Source organism: Rhodamnia argentea, chromosome 6 (genome assembly GCF_020921035.1).
Source record: "Rhodamnia argentea isolate NSW1041297 chromosome 6, ASM2092103v1, whole genome shotgun sequence".
In the NCBI taxonomy this organism is placed as follows: Eukaryota; Viridiplantae; Streptophyta; class Magnoliopsida; order Myrtales; family Myrtaceae; genus Rhodamnia; species Rhodamnia argentea.
The window spans coordinates 16,028,467-16,051,998 of NC_063155.1; the positions used below are offsets into that span (position 1 = coordinate 16,028,467).

The 23,532-nt window shown below is 40.5% G+C and overlaps 1 long non-coding RNA gene and 1 pseudogene across 1 annotated transcript; both read right to left on the reverse strand.

Moving 5' to 3' along the window:
- Positions 1–3,693: 3,693 nt before the first annotated feature.
- LOC125315503 lies at positions 3,694–4,628 on the reverse strand (annotated as a pseudogene).
- A 2,057-nt stretch (positions 4,629–6,685) lies between these two features.
- On the reverse strand, positions 6,686–21,792 carry LOC125315648. Its single transcript, XR_007198925.1, has 3 exons — positions 21,709–21,792; positions 12,638–12,641; positions 6,686–6,698 (listed from the first exon to the last, which is right to left on the reverse strand). It is a non-coding gene; the product is annotated as an uncharacterized LOC125315648 (long non-coding RNA).
- Positions 21,793–23,532: the final 1,740 nt, after the last annotated feature.

Here is a 23,532-nt window from a genome sequence, read left to right on the forward strand (position 1 = left end):
AATTTGCCTTAAGAAAGGTTCACGCACTCAATCATTATCTTATAGTAATTTCTTTTTCACTCACAAAAGTGGAAATCAAGGCACGTAAAAGTTCAAGCATGGACTTGGTTGACAATTTGACCATTGAGTTACCTAGGCGGAGTTGGTCTCATTTCATCCCTTATTTCCTACACGGGGTAAGCTCATGTAGGCTTACGGGTATTGATTCCGCCGTTTGGCAGGTGGCCTTGTGTGGTCACTCTTGGTGGTGAGGATGAGAGGTTTTGTGTTTATTTGGCATAACTCTCTTTTGGACATTTGAAGTCAATGCAAATGTTTGTTGAGTTTTGACTTTCGGATTGGGACGAGGGTACCTGTGCTTTGATTGTATGCGTTATATCTCATGAGTTTTTGGATTTTACTGTCATCCTTTGCTATTTATGCTTCGATTGTGTATCTTTCGGTGTTGTTCCGCGACAAGCTCACCCTCGCCAACGCCCACACACACGCTAGGCATCGAGGATGAACTTCTGACCATCTTCAAGGCTGCAGTTGCTTGTGTGTCTACTCAGGCCGTAAAAGGGCATGATTTCTCGGGCGCTATCAGCTCGTTCAACCATTTTCCATGGTGTTTGAAATTCACGGTCAGCCGCCGATCCTAGAAGAGATGCAGCAGCTTCAAGCCGTTCACTGGATTAATTTGTAGGGGATGTTGTCCGATAAAAGATGTCGCTCTCTCAGTCAACCACATGCAATATCTTTAATGAGAATTAGAGTCATGGCAACTATTTCATTATGTCTCAAGCTTTTTTCCATTCTGTTTTTTTGGATTTTCTTTTATTTTTTAATGCATTCTTGCTTTTTTGGAGAATGCGGTTGTCTCTGAAAAACGTAATTAATGCCCAGGTTGTAGGGAGCATACCAAGTGCGTTCATTCTATATAAATACCCTCCGGCCAAGAGTTCAATCTCCATCGCAATCTTTTTCGGTTAATTCGTTCAATTCAAGGATAGTTATAATGCCTTGAAGTTCTTTACAACGTCGTTGTAAAGTTTGCTTAACTCTTTGCGCAGTTTCATGATGTTCCTCACCAATGATTCGATATTTGAGCATAGTTGACGTTGAATCAAAAAAATCTACTGCTGGATAAGTATCTTGAGCAGCTAAATCCTCTTGATATCGGAACGCATTGATTCATGTCGATGGACCAGTCAAGCACACCGTCTTGAGCCATCATCATATTCCAATCCCATTGGATTGTTTAGGCTCGTTCATGTCGATCTACCCGTCAAAAGAATTTCTTCCATGTGCATTATTTTTAATTTTTTTTTCAGTTTCCGAATTTCCACGTGCACTGGGAGTATGCTTTATTTTTTTTTTGTAACGTGTGTGTTTTATTTCCTGGTAAGAGAAAATAATTAAACCAGCGATTCGTTGGTTAATTAACCATAGTTGGTACTCTACCCGTGTATTTATACAAATTGCAACCATTTCATTACGTCTCAAGCTTCTTTTCATATCAGCATGAGTACCGAGGATTCCATTTCGTTCATGCCCAAGCAAATATAGATCTGCCTTTTGTTCCGGAAAAAGTAAAACCTGAATTTTCTAGCATCTCGATTTCGTGGGAATGTGAAGGAGTTTTGAGAGAGAGGGAGATTTTGTGTATAGGCAGGGACGACCGAGATAACGACGGTTTCCCTGCTGCCCTTTTATAGGGAAAATTTCGTCGACGAAAGCAGGTTCGGTCTTGTAGAAATGGGACGACCGAGATAACGACGGGACATTCGAAGACATTCTTCGAATGTCCCGTCGTTATCTCGGTCGTCCCATTTCTACAAGACCGAACCTGCTTTCGTCGACGAAATTTTCCCTATAAAAGGGCAGCACACAGTTCCCTGCCTATACACAAAATCTCCCTCTCTCTCAAAACTCCTTCACATTCCCAAGAACCATCCTCAAGCACAGAGGCGATGGCATCCTTCGACATAACCCTGATCTCAGCCACGGACGTCAAGGCCCGCAACGTCTGCCTCGCCGCCTCCCTCTCCAGCGACGAAAGCAACAACAAGCAGCGCACAGCCGTCCACAAGAAAAGCAGCACCGCTAACACCTGGGAGGGCCACATCTTCAAATTCACCGTGAGAGAGGCCGCACCTCTCGGCACCCGCCTCAAGTTCAAGATCGAGAAGAAGGAGCCCTTCTTGAACCCCTTCTTCTGCTTCAAGAAGGGGTCCTTCTTTGGCCGCAAGACTACTCACGTGGTCGGCGAGGTGGATGTGCTTCTGGATGGCTGCGCCGGCGACATGAATCCCCATGTGCAGAGCTGCGAAGTGTGGTCCTCCTCCCCGAAGAAGACCAAGGGGAAGACCATGGCCATTCTCGAATTTTCCTATAAGTTCTCCGAGCAGTTCCCCATTGAGGCGCCCCCGGAGCTGGAGGAGGAGACAGTCACGGCTGCTCAAGCTGCAGAGCGCCCTCAGACGGGGAATGCCACTCCCGCCTATGTTTTTGGGCCCCCGGCAGGATACGGGCCCGCAGCCCCATCGCTGCAGCGCCACCCCGGCTGGAGCTTCCTGGGGAGGGTGGGGATCGCGGTCGCCGCGAACGCGATAACAAGTGCGTTCAATAACCTCGTATTCGATTGATATGTGGACCGAGTATTCTTGTTCACTCACAAATGAGTTCATTTGCATGCGTATTTGTTTTGTCTTAAGGTATGTTAAGTTGGTTTGAGTTCCGTGTCGATTTGTTAGATTTGGATTGTTGAAGAGATTTTGTCGGATCTCTTGTCGTGCTTAAATTATGATGAGTTTGATGCTGTCTTGCTACTTCTCGATTCACAAAGTCATCTATAACTTGGATTTTCTAATGTTGGTTTTCACTTGGGATTGTTCTGAGAGCGGGATTAAACCTTGGTCGTCTACAGTGGTTTCCTATTCGGAATTCACGACAAACTCCGTGCTCTCTCATAGACTCTGTTTATCCTCGAGGTGAAATTGTTCCGATATATTTTGCGCAAATTAAGGCAACATAAGTTCACTGCACTGAAAAACTGAAAAGATTGGGGTTGGTTTATGGTGAGCTAAGCCATAGATGAATTTTCCATTTCTAACTTTGACATGGGCACTTAGCTTTCACTACGATGGCCGTGCCCTGATTAAGACTAGGTGCAGAAACAGTTTCGTGTGCCTGCCTGGGCACTGGTTTCTGGTTCCAAAATAACTTGAAGAAAGGATCTCCTTTTGTTTCAGGTGAATGACCTTATTTACTATGAATCCAACCTCTCTTTGTCCATCTAATCTTGATTTGCTGTAAACAGACGATAGTGTCATGAAGTCGTATGCCGACAATAACAAACCAGCCGTTATGCCTCAGGATCGCCAAAGTTTTGTCCCGAAGTTGGTCTTGGATGCTCAATTTTGCTCTTTTCGGCTGATGCGCACAGTTTTACAGAAGAGTCACAAACAAAGAAACCACATTTAGAGGTTCATGATTATGTAAAATTGCATCAACAAAAAACCTCTCCTGAACCTGAAGCACTCTGCAGTCAAGAATTACATCAATAATCAGCAATAGCATCACAGAGAATACTTCCAACTGAATTGCGCCAAGATCATTTACCAAAAACAAAATAACGTTCCTCCACACAATCCCCAGTTTCTCTGAATAAGAAAGCCTCCGAGTTAGAACCACACCGTGAATTAAAGCACATCACGCCCTCACTTCATAGTGCCCTGCTGGAGTGAGAGCTCTGAAACCTTTGTAAGGACGATGAGCGGGAGTCGCGAAATGAGGCTTCCCCCAACCCAGAGCTTCCGATTCGGACCGGTTCTGGTGATTTTGTGGATTCCAAGGCTTCTCCGACGGGAACCAGCGAGAAAACAGAGAGGAGAATTCGGTGAAGGAATCGTCTACGAAAGGGGACAGCCATTCGAGGTCGGCCAAATCATCATCCTGCAAAAAAAAAAATTACAACTTTGGCTCATCAACCATTGACCACTTCAGAGAAAAACCCAAGCATAAGAAAAAGGTAAATAAATGAAGAACCCATTTTTGGGCAACGATAGAGGATTGTGATTGTTACCGGAACGCTGAGTTCACTGGCGAGCAAAGGCCCAAGTTCGTCTTTTTCGGCTGAAAATTGCTCTTCAGCTGAGTAAGAAGCAGAGGAGACTAATTTCGCTGCTTCTCCTTCTCCTTCTCCTCCTCCTCCTCCTTCTCCTCCTCCTCCTCCTCCTTTTGGGTTTCGCTCTTCCCCTTCTTGTTCTTGCGCTCGGACTTAGCCTTCGTCGTTCGAGAAGTCGAGGAGGTCGTCCACGAGAAAGTCATCGGACGACGAGGCATTCTGCAAACTATTGAGGGCGGGCCACACTCATCCGAAACGAACGGTCTCGTGGCCATTTCCCTCCTGAAACTCGTCTTCAGAGCGGCCTCAAAGCACTCCATTTCCCTTTCAACCTGGGCACACACGAAAACCCAGAACACTCGCAATTCAAAACCGATCAAAAGACAAAACCTTTTTCAGTTTTTCTGCAGTTTCCGCACACTCTCATGCAATTGACAGATTCAGGAAACAGAGGAGTCAAAAATCGTTTCTTTTTCCCTTTGGGTTACCTTGAATGGAGAAGAAGAAGACGAGGATAAGAGAGAGCGGAGGAGGACGGAAGGGGGAAGGAAATTGAATTCACGAGAGTAGAAGGAGAGAGAGCGTGTGAAAGAGAAAAGTTGAAGAGAGAAAGTCTGCTCCATTTATTGTAGCAAATGGAAAAAGTTTTAAATTCGAAAATGAAATCAATTTTTGTGTGCAGTGGGGATCACTGACTTACGTGGATCCACATGGCCTCTCCTGATTGGCCGGGGCGCACGGTGACGTGTTGACCCCAGCCCACCCAATATTTTCTCAGAGTTCCGGTCTTCTCTCAACCAACGAATCAAGATGCCAGAAAATTCAAGTTTTACATTTTCGGAACAAAAGGTAGATCTATGTTTAGTTGGGCATGAACGAAATGGAATCCTCGGTACTCATGCTGATATGGGTTTAAGCACTCAAATTCTGTCCCCGGTCAAAAATCCCCTCCATTCGGATTGAAAAGAAGCTTGAGACTTAATGAAATGGTTGCAATTTGTATAAATACACGGGTGGAGTACCAACTATGGTTAATTAACCAACGAACGTTGGTTTGATTATTTTCTCTTACCAAGAAACAAAACACACGCGTTACCAAAAAAAAAAAAAAAGCATACTCCCAGTGCACGTGGAAATGCGAAAACTGAAAAAAAAAATGAAAAATAACGCACATGGAAGAAATTCTTTTGATGGGTATATCGACACAAATGTGCCTAAATAATCCGACAGATTGGAATATGGTGACTCAAGATGATGCCCTTGAGAGGTATATCAACACGAATCAATGCGTTCCGATAGCTAAATCTAAAGGTATCTATCCAACAATAGATCATTTAGATTCAACGTCAACTATACTCAAATCTCGAATCATTACCGAGGAACATTATGAAATTGCGCAAAAAGTTAACCAAACTTTACAACGACAGTGTAAAGAACTTCAAAGTATTATAGCTATCCCCGAATTGAACGCATTATCCCAAAAAGATTGTGATGGAGATTGAACTCTTGGCTGGAGGGTATTTATATTGAACGAAGTCCCTCGGTATGAAGAGCCAAAAGACATTCTGCTTTTTTGGATTTTTCTTTTATTTTATTTTTTGTGCATTCTTGTTTTTTTTTTTGGAGAATGCAGTATAAATGAAGAGAATGCCCCTACAACCTGGGCATTAATTTCCGCATTCTCCAAAAAAAAAAAAGCAAGAATGCACAAAACAAATAAAAGAAAAGTCCAATTCAGATCTGAAAAGTAATTAATGCCCAAGTTGTAGGGACATTCTCTTCATTTAGGGAAAAATCCAAAAAAGGGCCCGAAGTCTTCAGATTTTCTCAAATAAGAGCCTCAAGTGAACATTGTTTCAAAAAAGGGCCCGAAGTCCTCATATTTTCTCAAATAAGGGCCCCAAGTGAACACTGTTTCAAATAAGGGCTTGAAATGACTATAAAATTTCAAAAAATGGCCTGATTTAAGGGCATTTTAGTCTTTTTACTTATTTAATTTTTTTCTTTTTTATTATTCTATTTGTTATCTGTTTTCTCACAGAAAAAAAAAAAGAGGGGGGGGAAATCGGACCTTCACGGGCGGGAGGGGCGGCCCTCCCGCCTGTGGCCACCGCCCCACCGCCGAAGGGCGGTAGGCGGGGGCAGCAAAGCCTGGCGGGGTCGCCGGCGCCTTGGCGAGGGCCAGCGACCCCACCGGCCTTCGCCCCTCCCGCGTGTGGATGTTTTTTTTTTTATAATACATAAATCAGGAAAAAGAGAAAAAATGAATAAAAAAATTAAAATGTGAAATGACGAAAACGCCCTTCAAGGCCGGACCCTTTTTGAAACATTATGATCACTTCGAGCCCTTAATTAAAACATATTATGTCACTTTGAGCCCTTATTTGAAGCATAGTTCACTTGGGGCCCTTATTTGAGAAAATCTGAAGACTTGAGGCCCTTTTTTGGATTTTTCCCAAGTTTCTTTCTCTGATATATTGGTGTCATTAGCGGGGTTATACCTTTTAGCATGTGATCCTAATGAATTCGGCAAACATTGACGGACCGGATCAAATAATTGATGATATAGCTTCATTTTCTGCATTAACACCTTACGGAGATCCCGATGGGGCGTATCATAGTCCTTGGTGTCCGTAGTTGACCGATTTCTTAGTATTATTGTCCATTCCGGCGCAATGAGAAACCTCTGTTTTCCGGCTTATTAGCATCCATTTGATCTACTTCTTCTAAAGAAGACGTTAACTTAGTGGCTAACGTAAGATTCACAAATACTATATTTAACACGTTTTTAACGTTGAATTTATACGATAGACAAGAAATGTAGGAGCCGATTCCTATTTAGAATCAATTGAATTTTGATTTATATGTGCACTTTATTTTTTATTTTTATTTTTAAGAAATGTCTTCATTTGTGGTATGTCGGCGCAAATAAGGTAGATACCACTTGTGTCAATCCTATCGAATTCGCAACTTCTTTAGTTATCACATTTTTATCGCAGCATGGTAAGACGGACCTGCAATTATTGATGTTCTCCTCGGGGTCATTATGTATTTTTCTTACCATTCACTAAAAGATATGGAAACGTATTCATTTTCCACAAGATGCGCTCGTGAAAGATTGATTATATTAACCATTCAATTAGATGATTTCAGAAACAAGCAATACCGAGGAATTGTATTCGCATGCCTATTGGACCCCAGTTGAAGGGATGATTTTTTTCGAACCGGTGTTCCGGCATCAGAGTTGCGTGCTTCTATTTGCTCATAATGTCAAACTGAATTTGATTTATAAAGATCAAATTCGAGATTGCAATAAAAGATAACTTGCTCCTATTTGGCCCCGTCATTTATAGCCCCACATAACAATTTAGCTGAATAACGGACTGAAGCTAGGCTCTGTATCTATGAGCTCGCCTCATTATCCATTCTCTTCCGAGTTCCTGGATCCAAAACACATTGAACAACAATATCTGGTGAAGGTAATGGCTTCGATTTGGACAACATCAATCGCCTCTTCGACCTCCCGAACGGTTTCTTCTACACCATCATGGACTCGCTACGTGAGAAGACATGGAGCCACACCCCTTGGTATAAAATCGGGTATTGCCAACGGTGCCCCGACGAGGTCCAATGGCTCGACCACATTGGTCCGAAGCCGTCTCTCTACTTCAACACCGGCATGTTTGTGTAGCGATCGAACCTCGACACTTACCGTGACTTGCTGGAAACCCTCGAGATCACACCTCCGACTCCATTTGATGAACAAGACTTCTTAAACATGTACTTCAAGGACATTTGCAAACCGATTTCTAATATGTACAACCTCGTGCTCACGATGTTGTGGCGCCCCCCCGAGAACGTTGAGCTAGACAAGGTGAAGGTCATTCACTATTGTGTCGCAAGGTCGAAGCTGTGGTGGTACACGGGCAAGGAAGAGAACATGGACCGGGATGTTAAGAAGTGATTCAAAGTTGAGGTCCTTGTTTTTAGGAGGCAGTTAGCTAGTTCTAGTCAACAATAAATTAGTTTGTTATTGCTGGTTTTACGCTATGTGATTTCTATTTATTATTGTTTTGTATTCTCAAAAAAGTGAGCTGAATAAAAGTCCTCCACTTTCATAATCACCTCTATTTTACGTGTAGTTTCTGTCTAGCGAGGTTGATTTGTATTAAGTGACCTTCTTATTGATCCAACAGATTGGTATCAGAGCCGGGTTGAAGGTCTCTACTGCAAATCAACATGGCAGCAAGTGGATCGAACTTGCAGCAATCGATGATACCCATTTTCAAGGGTGAAAACTATGAGTTTTGGAGTATTAAGATGAAGACTCTCTTTAGGTCTCAAGACCTATAGGAGATTGTGGAAGATGGTGTGCCGTAGAATGAAGAAGAGGGCGGAATGCGGGAGTTGAAAAAAAGAGATGCCAAAGCTCTTTTTTTTATCCAACAGGGGTTGCATGAAACTGTCTTCTCTAGAGTTTCAGCCGCGGAAACAGCAAAAGAAGCATGGGAGGCTTTGAAAAATGAGTTTCGGGGGACAACCAAGGTTAAGGCGGTGAAACCGCAAACCTTGAGGAGAAATTTTGAGACGTTATAGATGAATGGTGTAGAGTCCATTCAAGATTTCTTTTCAAGAGGCATGACAGTGGTAAATCAAATGAGATCGTATGGAGAAGAGATCTCGGATGAAACTATTGTTTGCAAAATACTCGGAAGCTTGACAACAAGATTTGATCACGTAGTGGCAGCAATTGAGGAATCAAAAGTCTTAACAAACATGTCTGTTGATGCCTTGATGGGTTCTCTTCTTGCTCATGAAGATAGAATCAACAGAGCTGGAGAGAGAATTGATGAAAGGGCATTCCAAGCTAAGCGCAATTCGGGAGGAAATTGGAGAGGATCGGGAAGCTCGGGGAGAGGAAATGGAAGAAGTGGGACGCGAGGCAGAGGTAAAGGCGTAAACGCACAACAAGAAATGAGAAGATGTTTCAATTGTAACAAAGTGGGACATCTTGGAAAAGATTGCAAGGCAAAGGTTAACCAGGCAGAATTTGCTGATAGCGAGGAACAAGAAGAGGAGGAAGAAGAGTATTATCTGTTTATGGCACATGAGGAGACAACGTAGAATCGGAGGTCCATTTGGTTTGTGGACAGTGGCTGCTCCAATCATATGACTGGAGTGAAAGAGCTATTCAAAGACTTGGATGAGTCTCAAAAACGAATGATTAGTCTTGGGAACAACTACAAAATTCAGGTGGAGGGAAAAGGCACAATACTTATCAAGACACATCGGGGAAGAAGCAAGTTGATCGGGGATGTCTTGTATGCACCTCAATTGGCACACAACTTGTTGAGTGTAGGCCCATTACCGAAGTCGGGATTTATAGTTCTCTTGGACAACAACGCTTGCACCATCAGAGACAAAGAAGGAGGACAATTGGTGGCTCGAGTAGCCATGACAGAAAATCTTATGTTTCCTTTTGAGGTTACAGCAGTAGATGAGCTCAATATGGTAGCAATCAATTCCTCGGAACTATGGCATATGAGATAAAAAATTATTTTAAAAAAGATAAAAACATATTGTTCACGTCAACGCCGATCATGCCACATATGATAATTGACGTATACGCCAGCAATTTCGGGCCAATAAGATTCGATTAAAAAATTGTTAAAAGGTTTCTGACTAAATTGGCCAAATTAAAATGTTTAAGACTGAATTGACACAAGTTCAATAAATTTAAAAAAAAAATTGTAATTTTCCCACCAAAACGTGACTCAATTTTAATGCATGACTCCGTGATAGATCAACATTAATCGCTCGGGATAATGACATGCGTGGCCGCAAGCTTCATGTGAAAAATCTAATCGAATTATATAAGATGAGCATCACTTTTTTTTTGTTTTAGCGCAATGGAATGAATTAGGAGAATGTCATTTGCTCTTGCATGACTATGATGTTTGATTGGAGCTCTCTCTCAAACGTCATGTTCAGGAGGTGCACAACAACAATTTTATATTCTACTTCGAAAAACAGATTTGAAATAGAAATCCATTTGAAAATACAATTTTATTTTTATTATTTAATCATTCCTAATCCTATCCCAATTTTGTCATTATAGTTCATACTTCTAAGGCATATGTCTAACCCAACAATTTGAAAATCACAATTCGTTAATTATTTGAAAAGTCACGAGCTTAAAATCAATGGCTATTAAGTCGAGTCGAATTCGAAAATTCGTCATACAAATTTACGAATTTCTAATATATTTTCGCTCCCGCTTCGAATGAGCCTCTAGAATCGTGAAGAAATTCTGAGATATAGCGACGCATCGTGCCGCCGCCGTTTCCCGATCATTTTTATATCGGAGCACCACTAACTGCCGTGGCATCGGAAATTAATCTCATCAAGTGCCCTTGCTTGATCACACGATGAAGCGTTGGCAAGGATACTAGAAATGGGGCTCCCAAGTCGCTGGCAGCTGACGTCACCCCCACCGTCAGCGAAACCATTAGAAAAAGGCTGCACGCAGGGGGAGTTCTGGCAGAACCCATAACGTCGAATGTCGTCTGGCCAATGGGATCCCAAGAAGGTGACGTCACAGTGCCCGTCACCAATGATGTGATTGTTTTTTTTTTTTTATATGATCGCGTAAAGAAAGAAAGAAAGCCAGCCTCTTTGCCATGATTGGATGTCATGTTTGTAATGAACAATGTGAAGTCGTTCAAAATCCCTTGTTTTTTTTTGGAGCCCCGTGCCCGGCCGCAATAGGGTTGTCCCGGGTTCCACATGTTATAAAATCGAATTTTTATTTTCTAAATTAGCATCAAACGTCAGCATCGATCGTGCTAGTAGGCGATCGGCGTTGACGTCAGTGATTTCCAATCAACATTACTCAATTGGTAAATTATCAAAATATTGAGTATTAAATTAGCCTAATTAAAAGATTTACGATTGAATTGGTATAAATGCAATAAGATTATAACTTTTTTGATAATTTTTCCCGATTTGGCAAATCGTTTTCCTACTCTCTCGCAAGATATGAGTACCGAGGAAATGAAATCCTCGGTACTCATGCTGATATGGGCTTAAGCACTTCAATTCTGTCCCCGATAAAAAATCCCCTAAATTCAAATTGAAAAGAAGCTTGAGACATAATGAAATGGTTGCAATTTGTATAAATACACGGGTGGAGTACCAACTATGGTTAATTAATCAACGAACGCCGATTTAATTATTTTCTCTTATCGGGAAACAAAACACACATGTTATCAAAAAAATAAAGCATAGTCCTAGTGCACGTGAAAATTCGAAAACTGAAAAAAAAAAATGAAAAATAATGCACATGGAAGAAATTCTTTTGATGGGTACATCGACACGAATGTGCTTAAACAATCCAACAGATTGGAATATGGAGACTTAAGACGGTGCCCTTGAGAGGTACATCGACACGAATCAATGCGTTCCGATATCAAGAGGATTTAGTCGCTAAATGTACCTATCCAGCAGTAGATCTTTTACATTCAATGTCAACTATGCTCAAATCTTGAATCATTGGTGAGGAACATTATGAAATTGCGCAAAAAGTTAAGCAAACTTCACAACGACGTTGTAAAGAACTTCAAGGCATTACAGCTATTCTTGAATTGAACGAATTATCTGAAAAAGATTGCGGTGGAGATTGAACTCTTGGCCGGAGGGTATTTATACTGAATGAATGCACTCGGTATGCCCCCTACAACCTGGGCATTAATTACTTTTTTCAGTGACAACAACATTCTCCAAAAAAGCAAGAATGCATTAAAAAATAAAATAAAATCCAAAAAAGCATAATGGAAAAAAGCTTGAGACATAATGAAATAGTTGCAATGACTCTAATTCTCATTAAAGATGTTGCATGTGGTTGACTGAGAGAGCGACATCTTTTATCGGACAACATCCCCTACAAATTAATCCGGTGAATGGCTTGAAGCTGTTGCATCTCTTCTAGGATCGGTGGCCGACTGTGAATTTTGAACACCATGGAAAATGATTGAACGAGCTGATAGCGCCCGAGAAATCATGCCCGAGTAGAAACACAAGCAATTGCGGTCTTGAAGATGGTCAGAAGTTTATCCTCAATGCCTGGCGTGTGCGTGGGCGTTGGCAGGCATAAATCTGTTGCGAAACAACATCGAAAGATACACAATCGAAGCATAAATAGCAAATGATGAAAGTAAAATCCAAAAACTCATGAGATATAATGCATACAATCGAAGCACTGGTGCATTGGTACCAATTTGAAAGTCAAAACTCAACAAATCTCTGCATTGACTTCAAATATCCAAAAGAGCGTTATGCCAAACAAACACAAAACCTCTCATCCTCGCCACCAAGAGTGACCACACAAGTCCACCCGCCAAATAGCAGATTTGATACCCTTAAGCCTTCATGAGCTTACCCCGTGTAGGAAATAAGGGATGAAATGCGACCAACTCCGCCTAGGTAACTCAATGCTGAAAATGTCAACCAAGTCCATGCTTGAACTTTTACATGCCTTGATTTCCACTTTTGTGAGTGAAAAAGAAATTACTATAAGATAATGATTGAGTGCGTGAACCTTTCTTAAGGCAAATTTAATGTGTCTTTAATAAGGTGGTATTATTTTCACAAAAAAAAAACAACTAAGGTGGTATTACCATTAGAATAATTATGCTACTTTCGATTATTATTTTTTTTGGACGACGAACCAAGGAGCTCATTGGGTGTAAAAGGAAAATCTTCCTCATTGTTGATATAAAAAATAATCTACACAAAATACATATCTGCATAATATCCTGAATAAATTGGTATATAGATATTTTGTGAATTTGGGGTTGATGATCGAGAGTTATTGTTGTTTCACAGCTATATAGGATCAAGGGCGTGATGATGCTCTCGATGATAAAAGATTAGCACAAATGAAAATCTTTGGACTAAAAGTGCATTTGATTTGAGGTATGGAGTTTATTGCGAAGAAAATTTACCGATGGGTATGTCGTGAATGTGGTTGTGGAGGACGTAAAAGTAAGACCCAACGAATTTCCGAGAGCAATGTAGAACAAAGGTGTCCTTTTCGGGGGCAAAAGTGCTATTTTAGTCTTTTGCAATTATTCCCATCTTCGAACTCACGGAACGGGACTAAAGCATAGGCCTGAAACTTATGAGAATGGGCCCAATCTTTTGCGATCGACCCCGTTCTTGATCAAGGCCCAACGTTTGTGCCACTTTACGGAAGCCAAGGCCCGATAGTTGTCAACGCCGGTACGCAACTCTTTTTCTCGGGTCGGGCGGGCGACGAAAGAAGAACTCCGCTTGAGGGAAATGGAAAGGAGTGATCGCATTCGGGAGACAAACCGAAAGAAATTCAAGTCCTTCATGATTTTAGGGTTCGTGATATTGATCGAATCCAAATTGGAGCCGCAAGTAGTCCGGGATTTGGTTCATGAAGGGGAGAGTGACGAGATTTTCTGTTGGAGTTTTTTTTTCCCCCTTTTATAAATGAACCACACTATATTTAACGGATGAAATGATGTAGTTTAATTTTTCGGCGACCACGTCGGCGCCAACCATGTCATGTAGGATGGTCGGCACCGACTAGATATCCCATGTCACACTTTTCCAGTCAATAGGATTGAATTGAAAATATGCAAAAGGTTTAGAACTGAATTATCATAATTGAAATATTTAATATACGCCAATTCAATAGATCTATGACTATTTTGGTAATTTTCATGTTGAACTATCATCTAGATAATTCTATTTTCGATTTGATTTTAAAAACTGATTTTGAGATGATGGGACATCCCATAAAATGATATGAATACGTAAATCACATATGCAAAACGTGAATAAATAATACATGTTACTTCTTAAACATAATTTGCAAATGAGTCGTCAAGATTTTGAGTATTTCCAAATTACATAAAAGAAAAAAATAGGGGATAAAAGATCTAAAAATGCAAGTCTCCATTATTTTAACTTATACAGCCGCTGACGGCCGATTGTGGTAGATGGAGAAAGAAAAAAAAAATAGGGAAAAAATAAAAATAAATTTTAAAAATTCAACTTTTTTTTAGCATGAAATGAGATCATGAGATTAAAATCAATTTTCAAATGAGATCCAAACACCAAAAAACGTTTTCTTGGTCACATATCAACAAACATATCAAAACTAACTGTTTTCCTAGAAAATGACTTTTCAAAAAGCATTTCTCTTTTTCGTGGAGTTTTTCTCCAACCAAACGTTCATTTAATGGAAAATTCCATGAAAAAGGATGAATGCCTATGCACACGCCGGGCATCGAGGATGAACTTCTGACCATCTTCAAGACTGCAGTTGCTTGTGTGTCTACTCGGGCCGTAAAAGGGCATGATTTCTCGAGCTCTATCGGCTCGTTCAACCATTTTCCATTGTGTTCAAAATTCACAGTTAGCCATTGATCCTAGAAAAGATGAAGCAGCTTCAAGCCGTTCACTAGATTAATTTGTAGGGGATGTTGTCCGATAAAAGATGTCGCTCTCTCAGTCAACCACATGCAATATTTTTAATGAGAATTAGAGTAATTGGAACTATTTCATTATGTCTCAAGCTTTTTTCCATTCTGCCTTTTTGGATTTTCTTTTATTTTTTAATGCGATCTTGCTTTTTTGGAGAATGCGGTTGTCTCCGAAAAAAGTAATTAATGCTCAGGTCGTAGGGGGCATACCAAGTGCGTTCATTAAGTATAAATACCCTCCGGCCAAGAGTTCAATCTCCATTGCAATCTTTTTCGAATAATTCGTTCAATTCAAGGATAGCTATAATGCATTGAAGTTCTTTACAACGTCGTTGTAAAGTTTGCTTAACTTTTTGCACAATTTTATAATGTTCCTAAAAAATGATTCAAGATTTGAGCATAGTCGACGATGAATCTAAAGGATCTATTGCTGGATAGATACCTTTAGCGGCTAAATCCTCTTGATATCGGAACGCGTTGATTCGTGTCGATTTACCTCTCAAGGGCACCATCTTGAGTCACCATATTCCAATCTTTCGGATTGTTTAGGCACATTCGTGTCGATGTACCCATCAAAAGAATTTCTTCCATGTGCATTATTTTTCTTTTTCTTTTTTTTTTCGGTTTCCGCATTTGCACGTGCACTGGGAGTATGCTTTTATTTTATTTTTTTGGTAATGTGTGTTTTGTTTCCTGGTAAGAGAAAATAATTAAACCAGCGTTAGTTGGTTAATTAACCGTAGTTGGTACTCCACCACCCGTGTATTTATACAAATTGCAACCATTTCATTATGTCTCAAGCTTCTTTTCAATTTGAATGCATGGGATTTTTGACGGGGGACAGAATTTGAGTGCTTAAACCCATATCAGCATGAGTACCGAGGATTCAATTTCGTTCATGCCCAAGCAAATATAGATCTGCCTTTTGTTCCGGAAAAAGTAAAACCTGAATTTTCCGGCATCTCGATTCGTTGGTAGAGAGAAGACAAGAACTCTGGTGATACTTCCAAACTGTTTCTGCACCTAGTCTTAATCGGGGCACGGCCATCGTAGTGAAAGCTAAGTGTCCGTGTCAAGTTAGAAATGGACGTTGAATCTAAAGGATCTACTGTTGGATAGATATATTTAGCAGCTAAATCCTCTTAATATCAGAAAGCATTGATTCGTGTCGATGTACCTCTCAAGGGCACCGTCTTGAGTCATCACCATATTCCAATCCTGTTGGATTGTTTAGGCCTGTTCGTGTCAATGTACCTATCAACAGAATTTCTTCCATGTGCATTATTTTTCATTTTTTTTTTCAGTTTCCGAATTTCCACGTGTACTAGGAGTATGCTTTATTTATTTATTTATTTTTGGTAACATGTGTGTTTTGTTTCCTGGTAAGAGAAAATAATTAAACCAGCGATTCGTTGGTTAATTAACCGTAGTTGATACTCCACCCGTGTATTTATACAAATTGAAACCATCTCATCATGTCTCAAGCTTCTTTCAATCTGAATGCAGGGGATTTTTGACAGGGGACAGAATTTGAGTGCTTAAACCCATATCAGCATGAGTACCAAGGATTCAATTTCGTTCATGCCCAAGCAAATATAGATCTACCTTTTGTTCCGGAAAAAGTAAAACCTGAATTTTCTGGCATCTCGATTCGTTGGTTGAGAGAAGACGGGAACTCCGGTGATACTTCCAAACTGTTTCTGCACCTAGTCTTAATCGGGGCACGGCCATCGTAGTGAAAGCTAAGTGCCCGAATAAGATCCTAAAGTAAATTTATTTTCTTTAAAAAGGATTCAAAATGGATTTTATTTCAAATAAGGATCTAGAATGAGGCCTGAATTTGTCGATTGGCCGATTATTCTCTTGCCACTTGAGAATAATTTTTTTTTTTGTCAGACTCGTGAACAATGTTTGAACAATGGTTTTTTTTTTTTTTTTTTGGCTAGCACCAAAGCAAGAGTGGTCGTGATGAAGAGAGACGTTGCATTCGTAGATGAGGTGATGAGTTGTTCTCTTCCAGAAAGTTCACGAATTGGTACGAGAGTCAGAAAGTAGGATTAAGGAACACCTTTGTCTGGCAACGGAAGGACCATGGGACACCTAAGCCATGACCTAATCGGCTCGGCTCTGCTCGGGCATGGAGACTAGACTTTGACCCCGAGAGCGACGGAAGAAGAACTCGGCTTGAGGGAAATGGAAAGGAGTGTTCGAATTTGGGAGAATAACCCAAAGAAATTCAGGTTCTTCATGATTTTAGGGTTCGCCATATTGATTGAATCCAAATCGGAGCCGAAGGGGAGAATGACAACATTTTCTATTGGAGTTTTTTTTTAAATGTTTTTTTTTGTTAACGAACGACACTATTTTTAACATTTTTTTACAATCACGTCAGCTCCGATTGATGGTTAGCACCGATTAGATATCTCATGTTAGACTTTTTTAATCAATAAGATCGAATTGGATAATATGTAAAGGGTTTATGACTGAATTGTCATAATTGAAATATTTAAGATGTACTAATACAATAGATATGCGATTATTTTGATAATTTTCCTATAAATGTTGAACTATCTTCTAAATAACTCTATTTTCGATTTGATTTTAAAAACCGATTTTGAGATGATGCGACAACCCATAAAATGATACGAACGCGTGAATCATATATGCGGAACGTAAGTAAATAACACGTTTTCCTTCATAAACATAATTTACAAAAGAGTTGTCAAGATTTCGAGTATTTTCAAATTACGTAAGAAAACAAAGGGTAAATGATCTATAAACACAAGCGATCCCATTTCGATTTCACGAAGCCATTGGCGGCAGCATCGGAGGCGATGATCGGAGCCATTTCTATGGTAGAAAGATTTGTGATTTTCTGTGAGTGGAATTGTGAGTTTGCGTTTGAGAAAGTTTCACAATTGCTTGGCTTGGTTTGCGTTGATCAGAAAAGATTGTGAAGTATAATTTATAGCGGGAAACCAAACCCACCTCCACAAAACGACAAAAAGGCAAAAAAATGGGATATATTGATAAAAAAAAAACAAATGAATTTATATCGTACCAGCCCTTTTATAAGGAAAATTTCGTCGACGAAAGCTATGGTTGATGACGTCATCCTTTTATAAGGAAAATTTCGTCGACGGCTTCCATCGCTTTCGTCGACGAAATTTTCCTTATAAAAGGGCTGAACACAAACTCAATCCTCACGCCCTCTAGCTCTCTCATTTCTCGTTTTCTGCCTATACACATACACTCCCTCTCTCTCAAAACTCCTTCACATTCCCAAGAACCATCCTCAAGCACAGAGGCGATGGCATCCTTGCCTCTGTCGATAACCGTTATCTCAGCCAAGGACGTCAAGGCCCGCAACGTCCGCCTTGCCGCCTCCCTCTCCAGCGACGAAAGCAACAAGAAGCAGCGCACCCCCGTCCACAAGAAAGGCAGCACCGCTAACACCTGGGAGGGCCACACCTTCAAATTCACCGTGAGAGAGGCCGCGCCTCTCAACACCCACCTCAAGTTCAAGATCGAGAAGAAGGAGCCCTTCTTGAACCCCTTCTTCTGCTGCAAGAAGGGGTCCTTCTTTGGCCGCAAGACTACTTATGTGGTCGGCAAGGTTGATGTGCCCGTCGAGGATCTGCGTCCGGATGGCTCCGCCGGCTACATGAATCCCAAGGTGCTAAGCTGCGAAGTGAGGTCCTCCTCCCTGAAGACCGTGGCCGTTCTCGAATTTTCCTACAAGTTCGGCGAGCGGTTCCCTGCCGAGGCGCCCCCGGAGCTGGAGGAGGAGACAGTCACGGCTACTCCAGCTGCAGAGCGCCCTCGGACGGGGAACGCCACTCCCGCCTTTTTTTTTGGGCCCCCGGCAGGATACGGGCCCGCAGCCCCACCGCCACTGCGCCGCCCCGGCTGGAGCTTCCTGGAGAGGATAGGGATCGCGGTCGCCGTGAACACGATAACAAGTGCGTTCAATAACCTCGTATTCGATGGCGGGGATTTTACCGATACCTGATTTTGATATGTGAACCGAGTATTCTTGTTCATTTGCATACGTACTTGTTTCGTCTTTAAGGTATGTTTAGTTGGTTTTGATTACTGCGTCGACTTGGTAAATCTGGATTGTTTGCAAGAGATTTTGTCGGATCTCTTATTGTTCTTAAAAGGATGCACGTTATAAACACTTCGGCATGTAACAGGATTTTGCATCTGCATAAATCTGAAATAAACGTTATAAGAGAACTAACACTGGACAAGATTTTAGACTTGTTATCAATGTTCCATTTCAACTTCACCCGAACCCTTTGGCATTTAAGATGGTATACACCACATGTATCGACTTTACATCCATACGAAGGTTATATTTTTCCAATTCTAACCTTGACATGGACACTTAGCTTTCACTACGATGACGGTATCCCGATAAAAGTCTAGGTGCAGAAACAGTTTGAAATGTCACTTGAGTTCGACTGTCCTCTCTCTACAAACGAATCGAGATGCCGGAAAGTTGAGGGAGGCGGATCTATATTTACCCGAGCATCAACGAAATGTTATGTATGTCACGAAAATTCCAATATTAGGCGATCTAAATCTCAAATGGAGTACCAACTGTGGTTAATTAAGAAACTATGGTTAATCAACCAACGAACATTGGTTTAATTATTTTCTCTTACCAGGAAACAAAACATACACGTTACCAAAAAAAAAAAAAAACAAAGCATACTCCCAACGCACGTGGAACTTCGAAACCTGGAAAAAAAAAAATAATGCACATGGAAGAAATTCTTTTGATGGGTAGATCGACACGAACGGACCTAAACAATCCGACAGGATTGGAATATGACGATGACTCAAGATGGTGTGCTTGACTGGTCCAACGACACGAATCAGCGCGTTCCGATATCAAGAGGATGTAGCTTCTCAAGGTACTTATTCAACAGTAGATCTTTTAGATTCAACGTCAATTATGCTCCAATCTCAAATCTTTAGTGAGGAACATCATGAAATTGTGCAAGAGTTAAGTAAAACTTTATAATGTCGCAACAAACTTTAGGATATTATAACTATCCTTGACTTGGACGAATCGAAAAAGATCACTTAACCATAATAAGAGCACAAAAAATTGAGCGTTTCTTATCCCTGAAGTTGCTAGCTCTAACACCAATGTCCAGAATAGAAAGTTGAATTTGACATGGGTCAACTTAGGATGTATATGGTAACACTTTTAGAAATGAATATTTGCTCAAAAAGTATTTTTAGAACAAAAATTCATTTAATAAAAGGTACTATGATTTATTAAAAGCGGGACTTCAATGAAGGCAGGAGAAAAACACACGCACTCTCTCTCTCTCTATGTGGGTGGGATTGTGAGTGAGAGTTCATTTTCTCCAGGGCGCTTTCTCTCCTCTTCTCGGGGGGCCCGCCGAGATGAAATCCCACTTCTGCCCCTACCTCTCCTTGGCCCGAGGTCAGTCCTAGTACCTTCCGAGGCTCTGAGGGCCCCCCGTTTGGAACGCGGGTTTTCTCCATCCGCTCTCCGGAATTAAGATGACTCTCCGCCCGGAGCGTTGTTCCTCAAGTCCGGTTTTGATTTCCCACTTCATTTTATTGTCACCCACGACCGCCACCAACCGCCGCCACCACTGGTCGCCCCCGAGTCATTATCTCCAGCTGCCGAAATAAAAGATAAATAATATTTTTTAATGATAAAAATTATTTTTTAAAGAAAATTAAAAATTTTGTAAATGAAGTAAAAAAATTTTCGGCCGCCGATAACAATTTTTCATAAAATATTTTGTGTTAATAATGTTTCAGAAGTGGAAATTTTTAACCGTTACCAAACGAATTTCTCCCGATCGAAATTAACTTCTATTTCTTAATGAGCCCAAATTTCAAGATATGAAGCCCAATATCATACTGAAAGATATAAACGTTTTCCCATACCCAACTTGATCGATTTAACTTCTCGTTCCGAGGTCCTAAAAGAGTTGTGCGATCGTCGGTGCTCCGCAATTCCATTCTCCAACTTTCGGGATCGATTAACCGAGAAAAAGAGTCGCGTACTGAGGTTCCAAAGAAAAAATGTACAAAGCCTTCGTGTAACCGTCGATAACTATCGAGCCTTGGCTTCTAGAAACTAGCACAAAGGTTGGGCCATTTTCATTCTTTGGGCCTTGATCTATAATGGGCTCAACTGCAAGCTGAGTAAAAGGATTGGGCCACTCTCATGTGTTCCGGGCCCATGCTTTAGTCCTGTTTTGTGAGTTCGGAGATGGGAATAATTGCAAAATTACTAAAATTGCATTTTTGCCCCCAAAGTGTACCTTTAATCTACTTTAATCTCGGAAATTCATCGGGTCTTACTTTTACATCCTCCACGACCACATTCACGACATGTATGAAGTAGCATTTATTTCTTATGTCGACACCGAGGAAGATTCCTTTATACCCAAAGAGCTTCTTGGTTCGCGGACAAATAAATCAAAAGTAGCATAACTATAATCAATGATAATACCACCCTATTTAAGATACCTTTAATTTTCCTTAAAAAAAGGTTCACACTCAATCTTTTTTTTTTCAGAAAAAAAAAATCATAATTTTTTGGTAATTTCTTTTCACCCACAAAAGTGGAAATCAAGAAAGGTAAAAGTTATACGATTAATTTTTTTAAGAGTAGACATGAAAATTAGAATATTTGTTACCAGTACTAGTATAAAACGCGAGTGTTTTGCCGATTCATGTTTCCCAAAGCCACATATTAACAGGTAAGTAGGATTAAATGTTTGACATATTCTAACACATAATCCAACCGACCCGATTTGGTCGAACTCGATTGAGACACTTTTAGCCTTTGGGGATTTCTCTCGAAAAATCTTCCTTTGAGGCAAGCGGGAGAATCCAATTGTGTAGATCTGTAAGCTGAAATATTTTCAAATTCGGGATGATCCAGGTGTCTTCAAATAAATAAATAAAAAATAGAGCGAGTCTACATAAATTTGACGATTTGAAATTGCATAGTAAAAAGGGAAGTTTTCAAATAAGGGCACGAAATACCCTCATTTTTTTTTCAAATAAGGACGTGAAATGGACAAGTGGAACGTTGTTTTTGGGGAGCCGGGCAGAAGGAAAAGAGGCTCTTAGCTAAAGGTAGCTTGTCTCGCCTAGAAGGGGAGACACCTTGGAAGTCTCCTAAAGAAAGGAAAGTCCCTCATGGAGAAACTTTTGCGCTTGGCCAAAAACCCAAATATTGATGCCAATATTGGCCCATAAACCCTTTCTCAATGAATGGAGAGAATGTTCGCAAATCACCTTGATTTGGATCGGAACTTCGTGAACTAAATGTTGGCAAAGCCAATTATTCCATCTTTGGCTTTATTTCAAATAAAGATATGAAGTGCTCTCATTATTTTAAATAAAGGCTTGAAATGGATAATATTTCAAATAAGGACATGAAGTGATCGTATCAATCTCAAGAAGGATCTCAACAAGGGGCTTGACTCACCGGTTGGTTAGGCATTTTCTTCCTTCATTTTTTTTCTTCTTTTTTTTTCCTTTTTCTATTATCTAAAAATAAAAAAAATTAAAATAAAAGAAACATAGGCGATGGGGCTGCCTCTCGCCAATGGAGTGGAGTAGCGACGATGGCCGTCGGGGTCGTGATGCCAATGACCCCACTGTTAGAGGTGAGGGCCTACACCGACGATGTGGCGACGACCATTGGCGTAAGGGCAGCGTTTCCACTTGTATTTCTTTTTTCTACCGCATGTATTTCCTTTTTAATTTTTTTTAATTTTAAATTTAATTTAACCAAAAATTTATTGAAATTAAATTTTAACGAAAATATCCTTAATTGGCCGGCGAGATCAAGCCCTTATTCGAAACAAAAACGATCGCTTCAAGCCCTTATTTGATATAAAGATCACTTCTTGCTTTTATTTAAAATAAAAGATATTTCGAGTTTTTATTTGAATTTTTTTTTTATTCGAAGAAATTTTCCCTATTGAAAATCATGAACGGAAAGCAGAATTCCACCGGTTCCTGACACGGACATAGACATCCTCAAAGGACAAGGATCGCATGGTTTTCGCTAATTCGAAGTCAGAGGTGAATGGATGGAGAGAGAGAGAGAGAGAGAGAGAGAGAGAGAGAGAGAGATGGGTAGTTGCAGGAGTGGTTCACTTCTCACGCATCATCTCGTCTCAGACACCACACTTCATTCTCATTTCTTTATTATTAACACGATTAATTATCACTCCGACGTCTCTCTCTCTCTCTCTCTCTCTTCGATTTGCACAAAATCCAACTAAAAAATTTCCAAAAGAGTAAAGTTTTTTTTCTTGTTGGTCATGCAAAAGAGTAAAGTAACATAATAGCAACTGTTCCCATGAAATTAATGTAGCAATCGATAAAATTTAAACAAGAATTACATTTAACAACCTTGAATGTACTTATGACAACACGGGCTACGAAAAATAATAAAAAATAATTTAAAGTCTCTTTTTTTTAAGAATTTATGGCTCGCGATATGATGTTATTTTCACGGTCGGTTAAAAAATGATTACGTTAGGAAAGTTCTTTTTAAAAATTATTTAGCAATGGGTTATTAGAATCTTATCATGTCTCTGGACGTCTCAATTACGTGAAATAGCGGTAAGATATATTAAGGCATTATTCCCTCGCAAAAAGAAGGAGCGAGATGAGAAGTGATTGCTGCTGGCATAGGAATTCGAGTCGGAGTCACCGGGAGACCACCGGCTATTTCCGGTAATAATTCGTGGGGGGAGCTCCTCTCCAGCTGCCCCTATCTCCTGACACAGGTTTCCCTAATTGTCGTCCTGCAAATTTTGCGGCCCCTTTTTTTTTACTTAATTATTGCAAGTCTTCTCTCGCGATCTTTTTTTTTTTTTTTTTTTT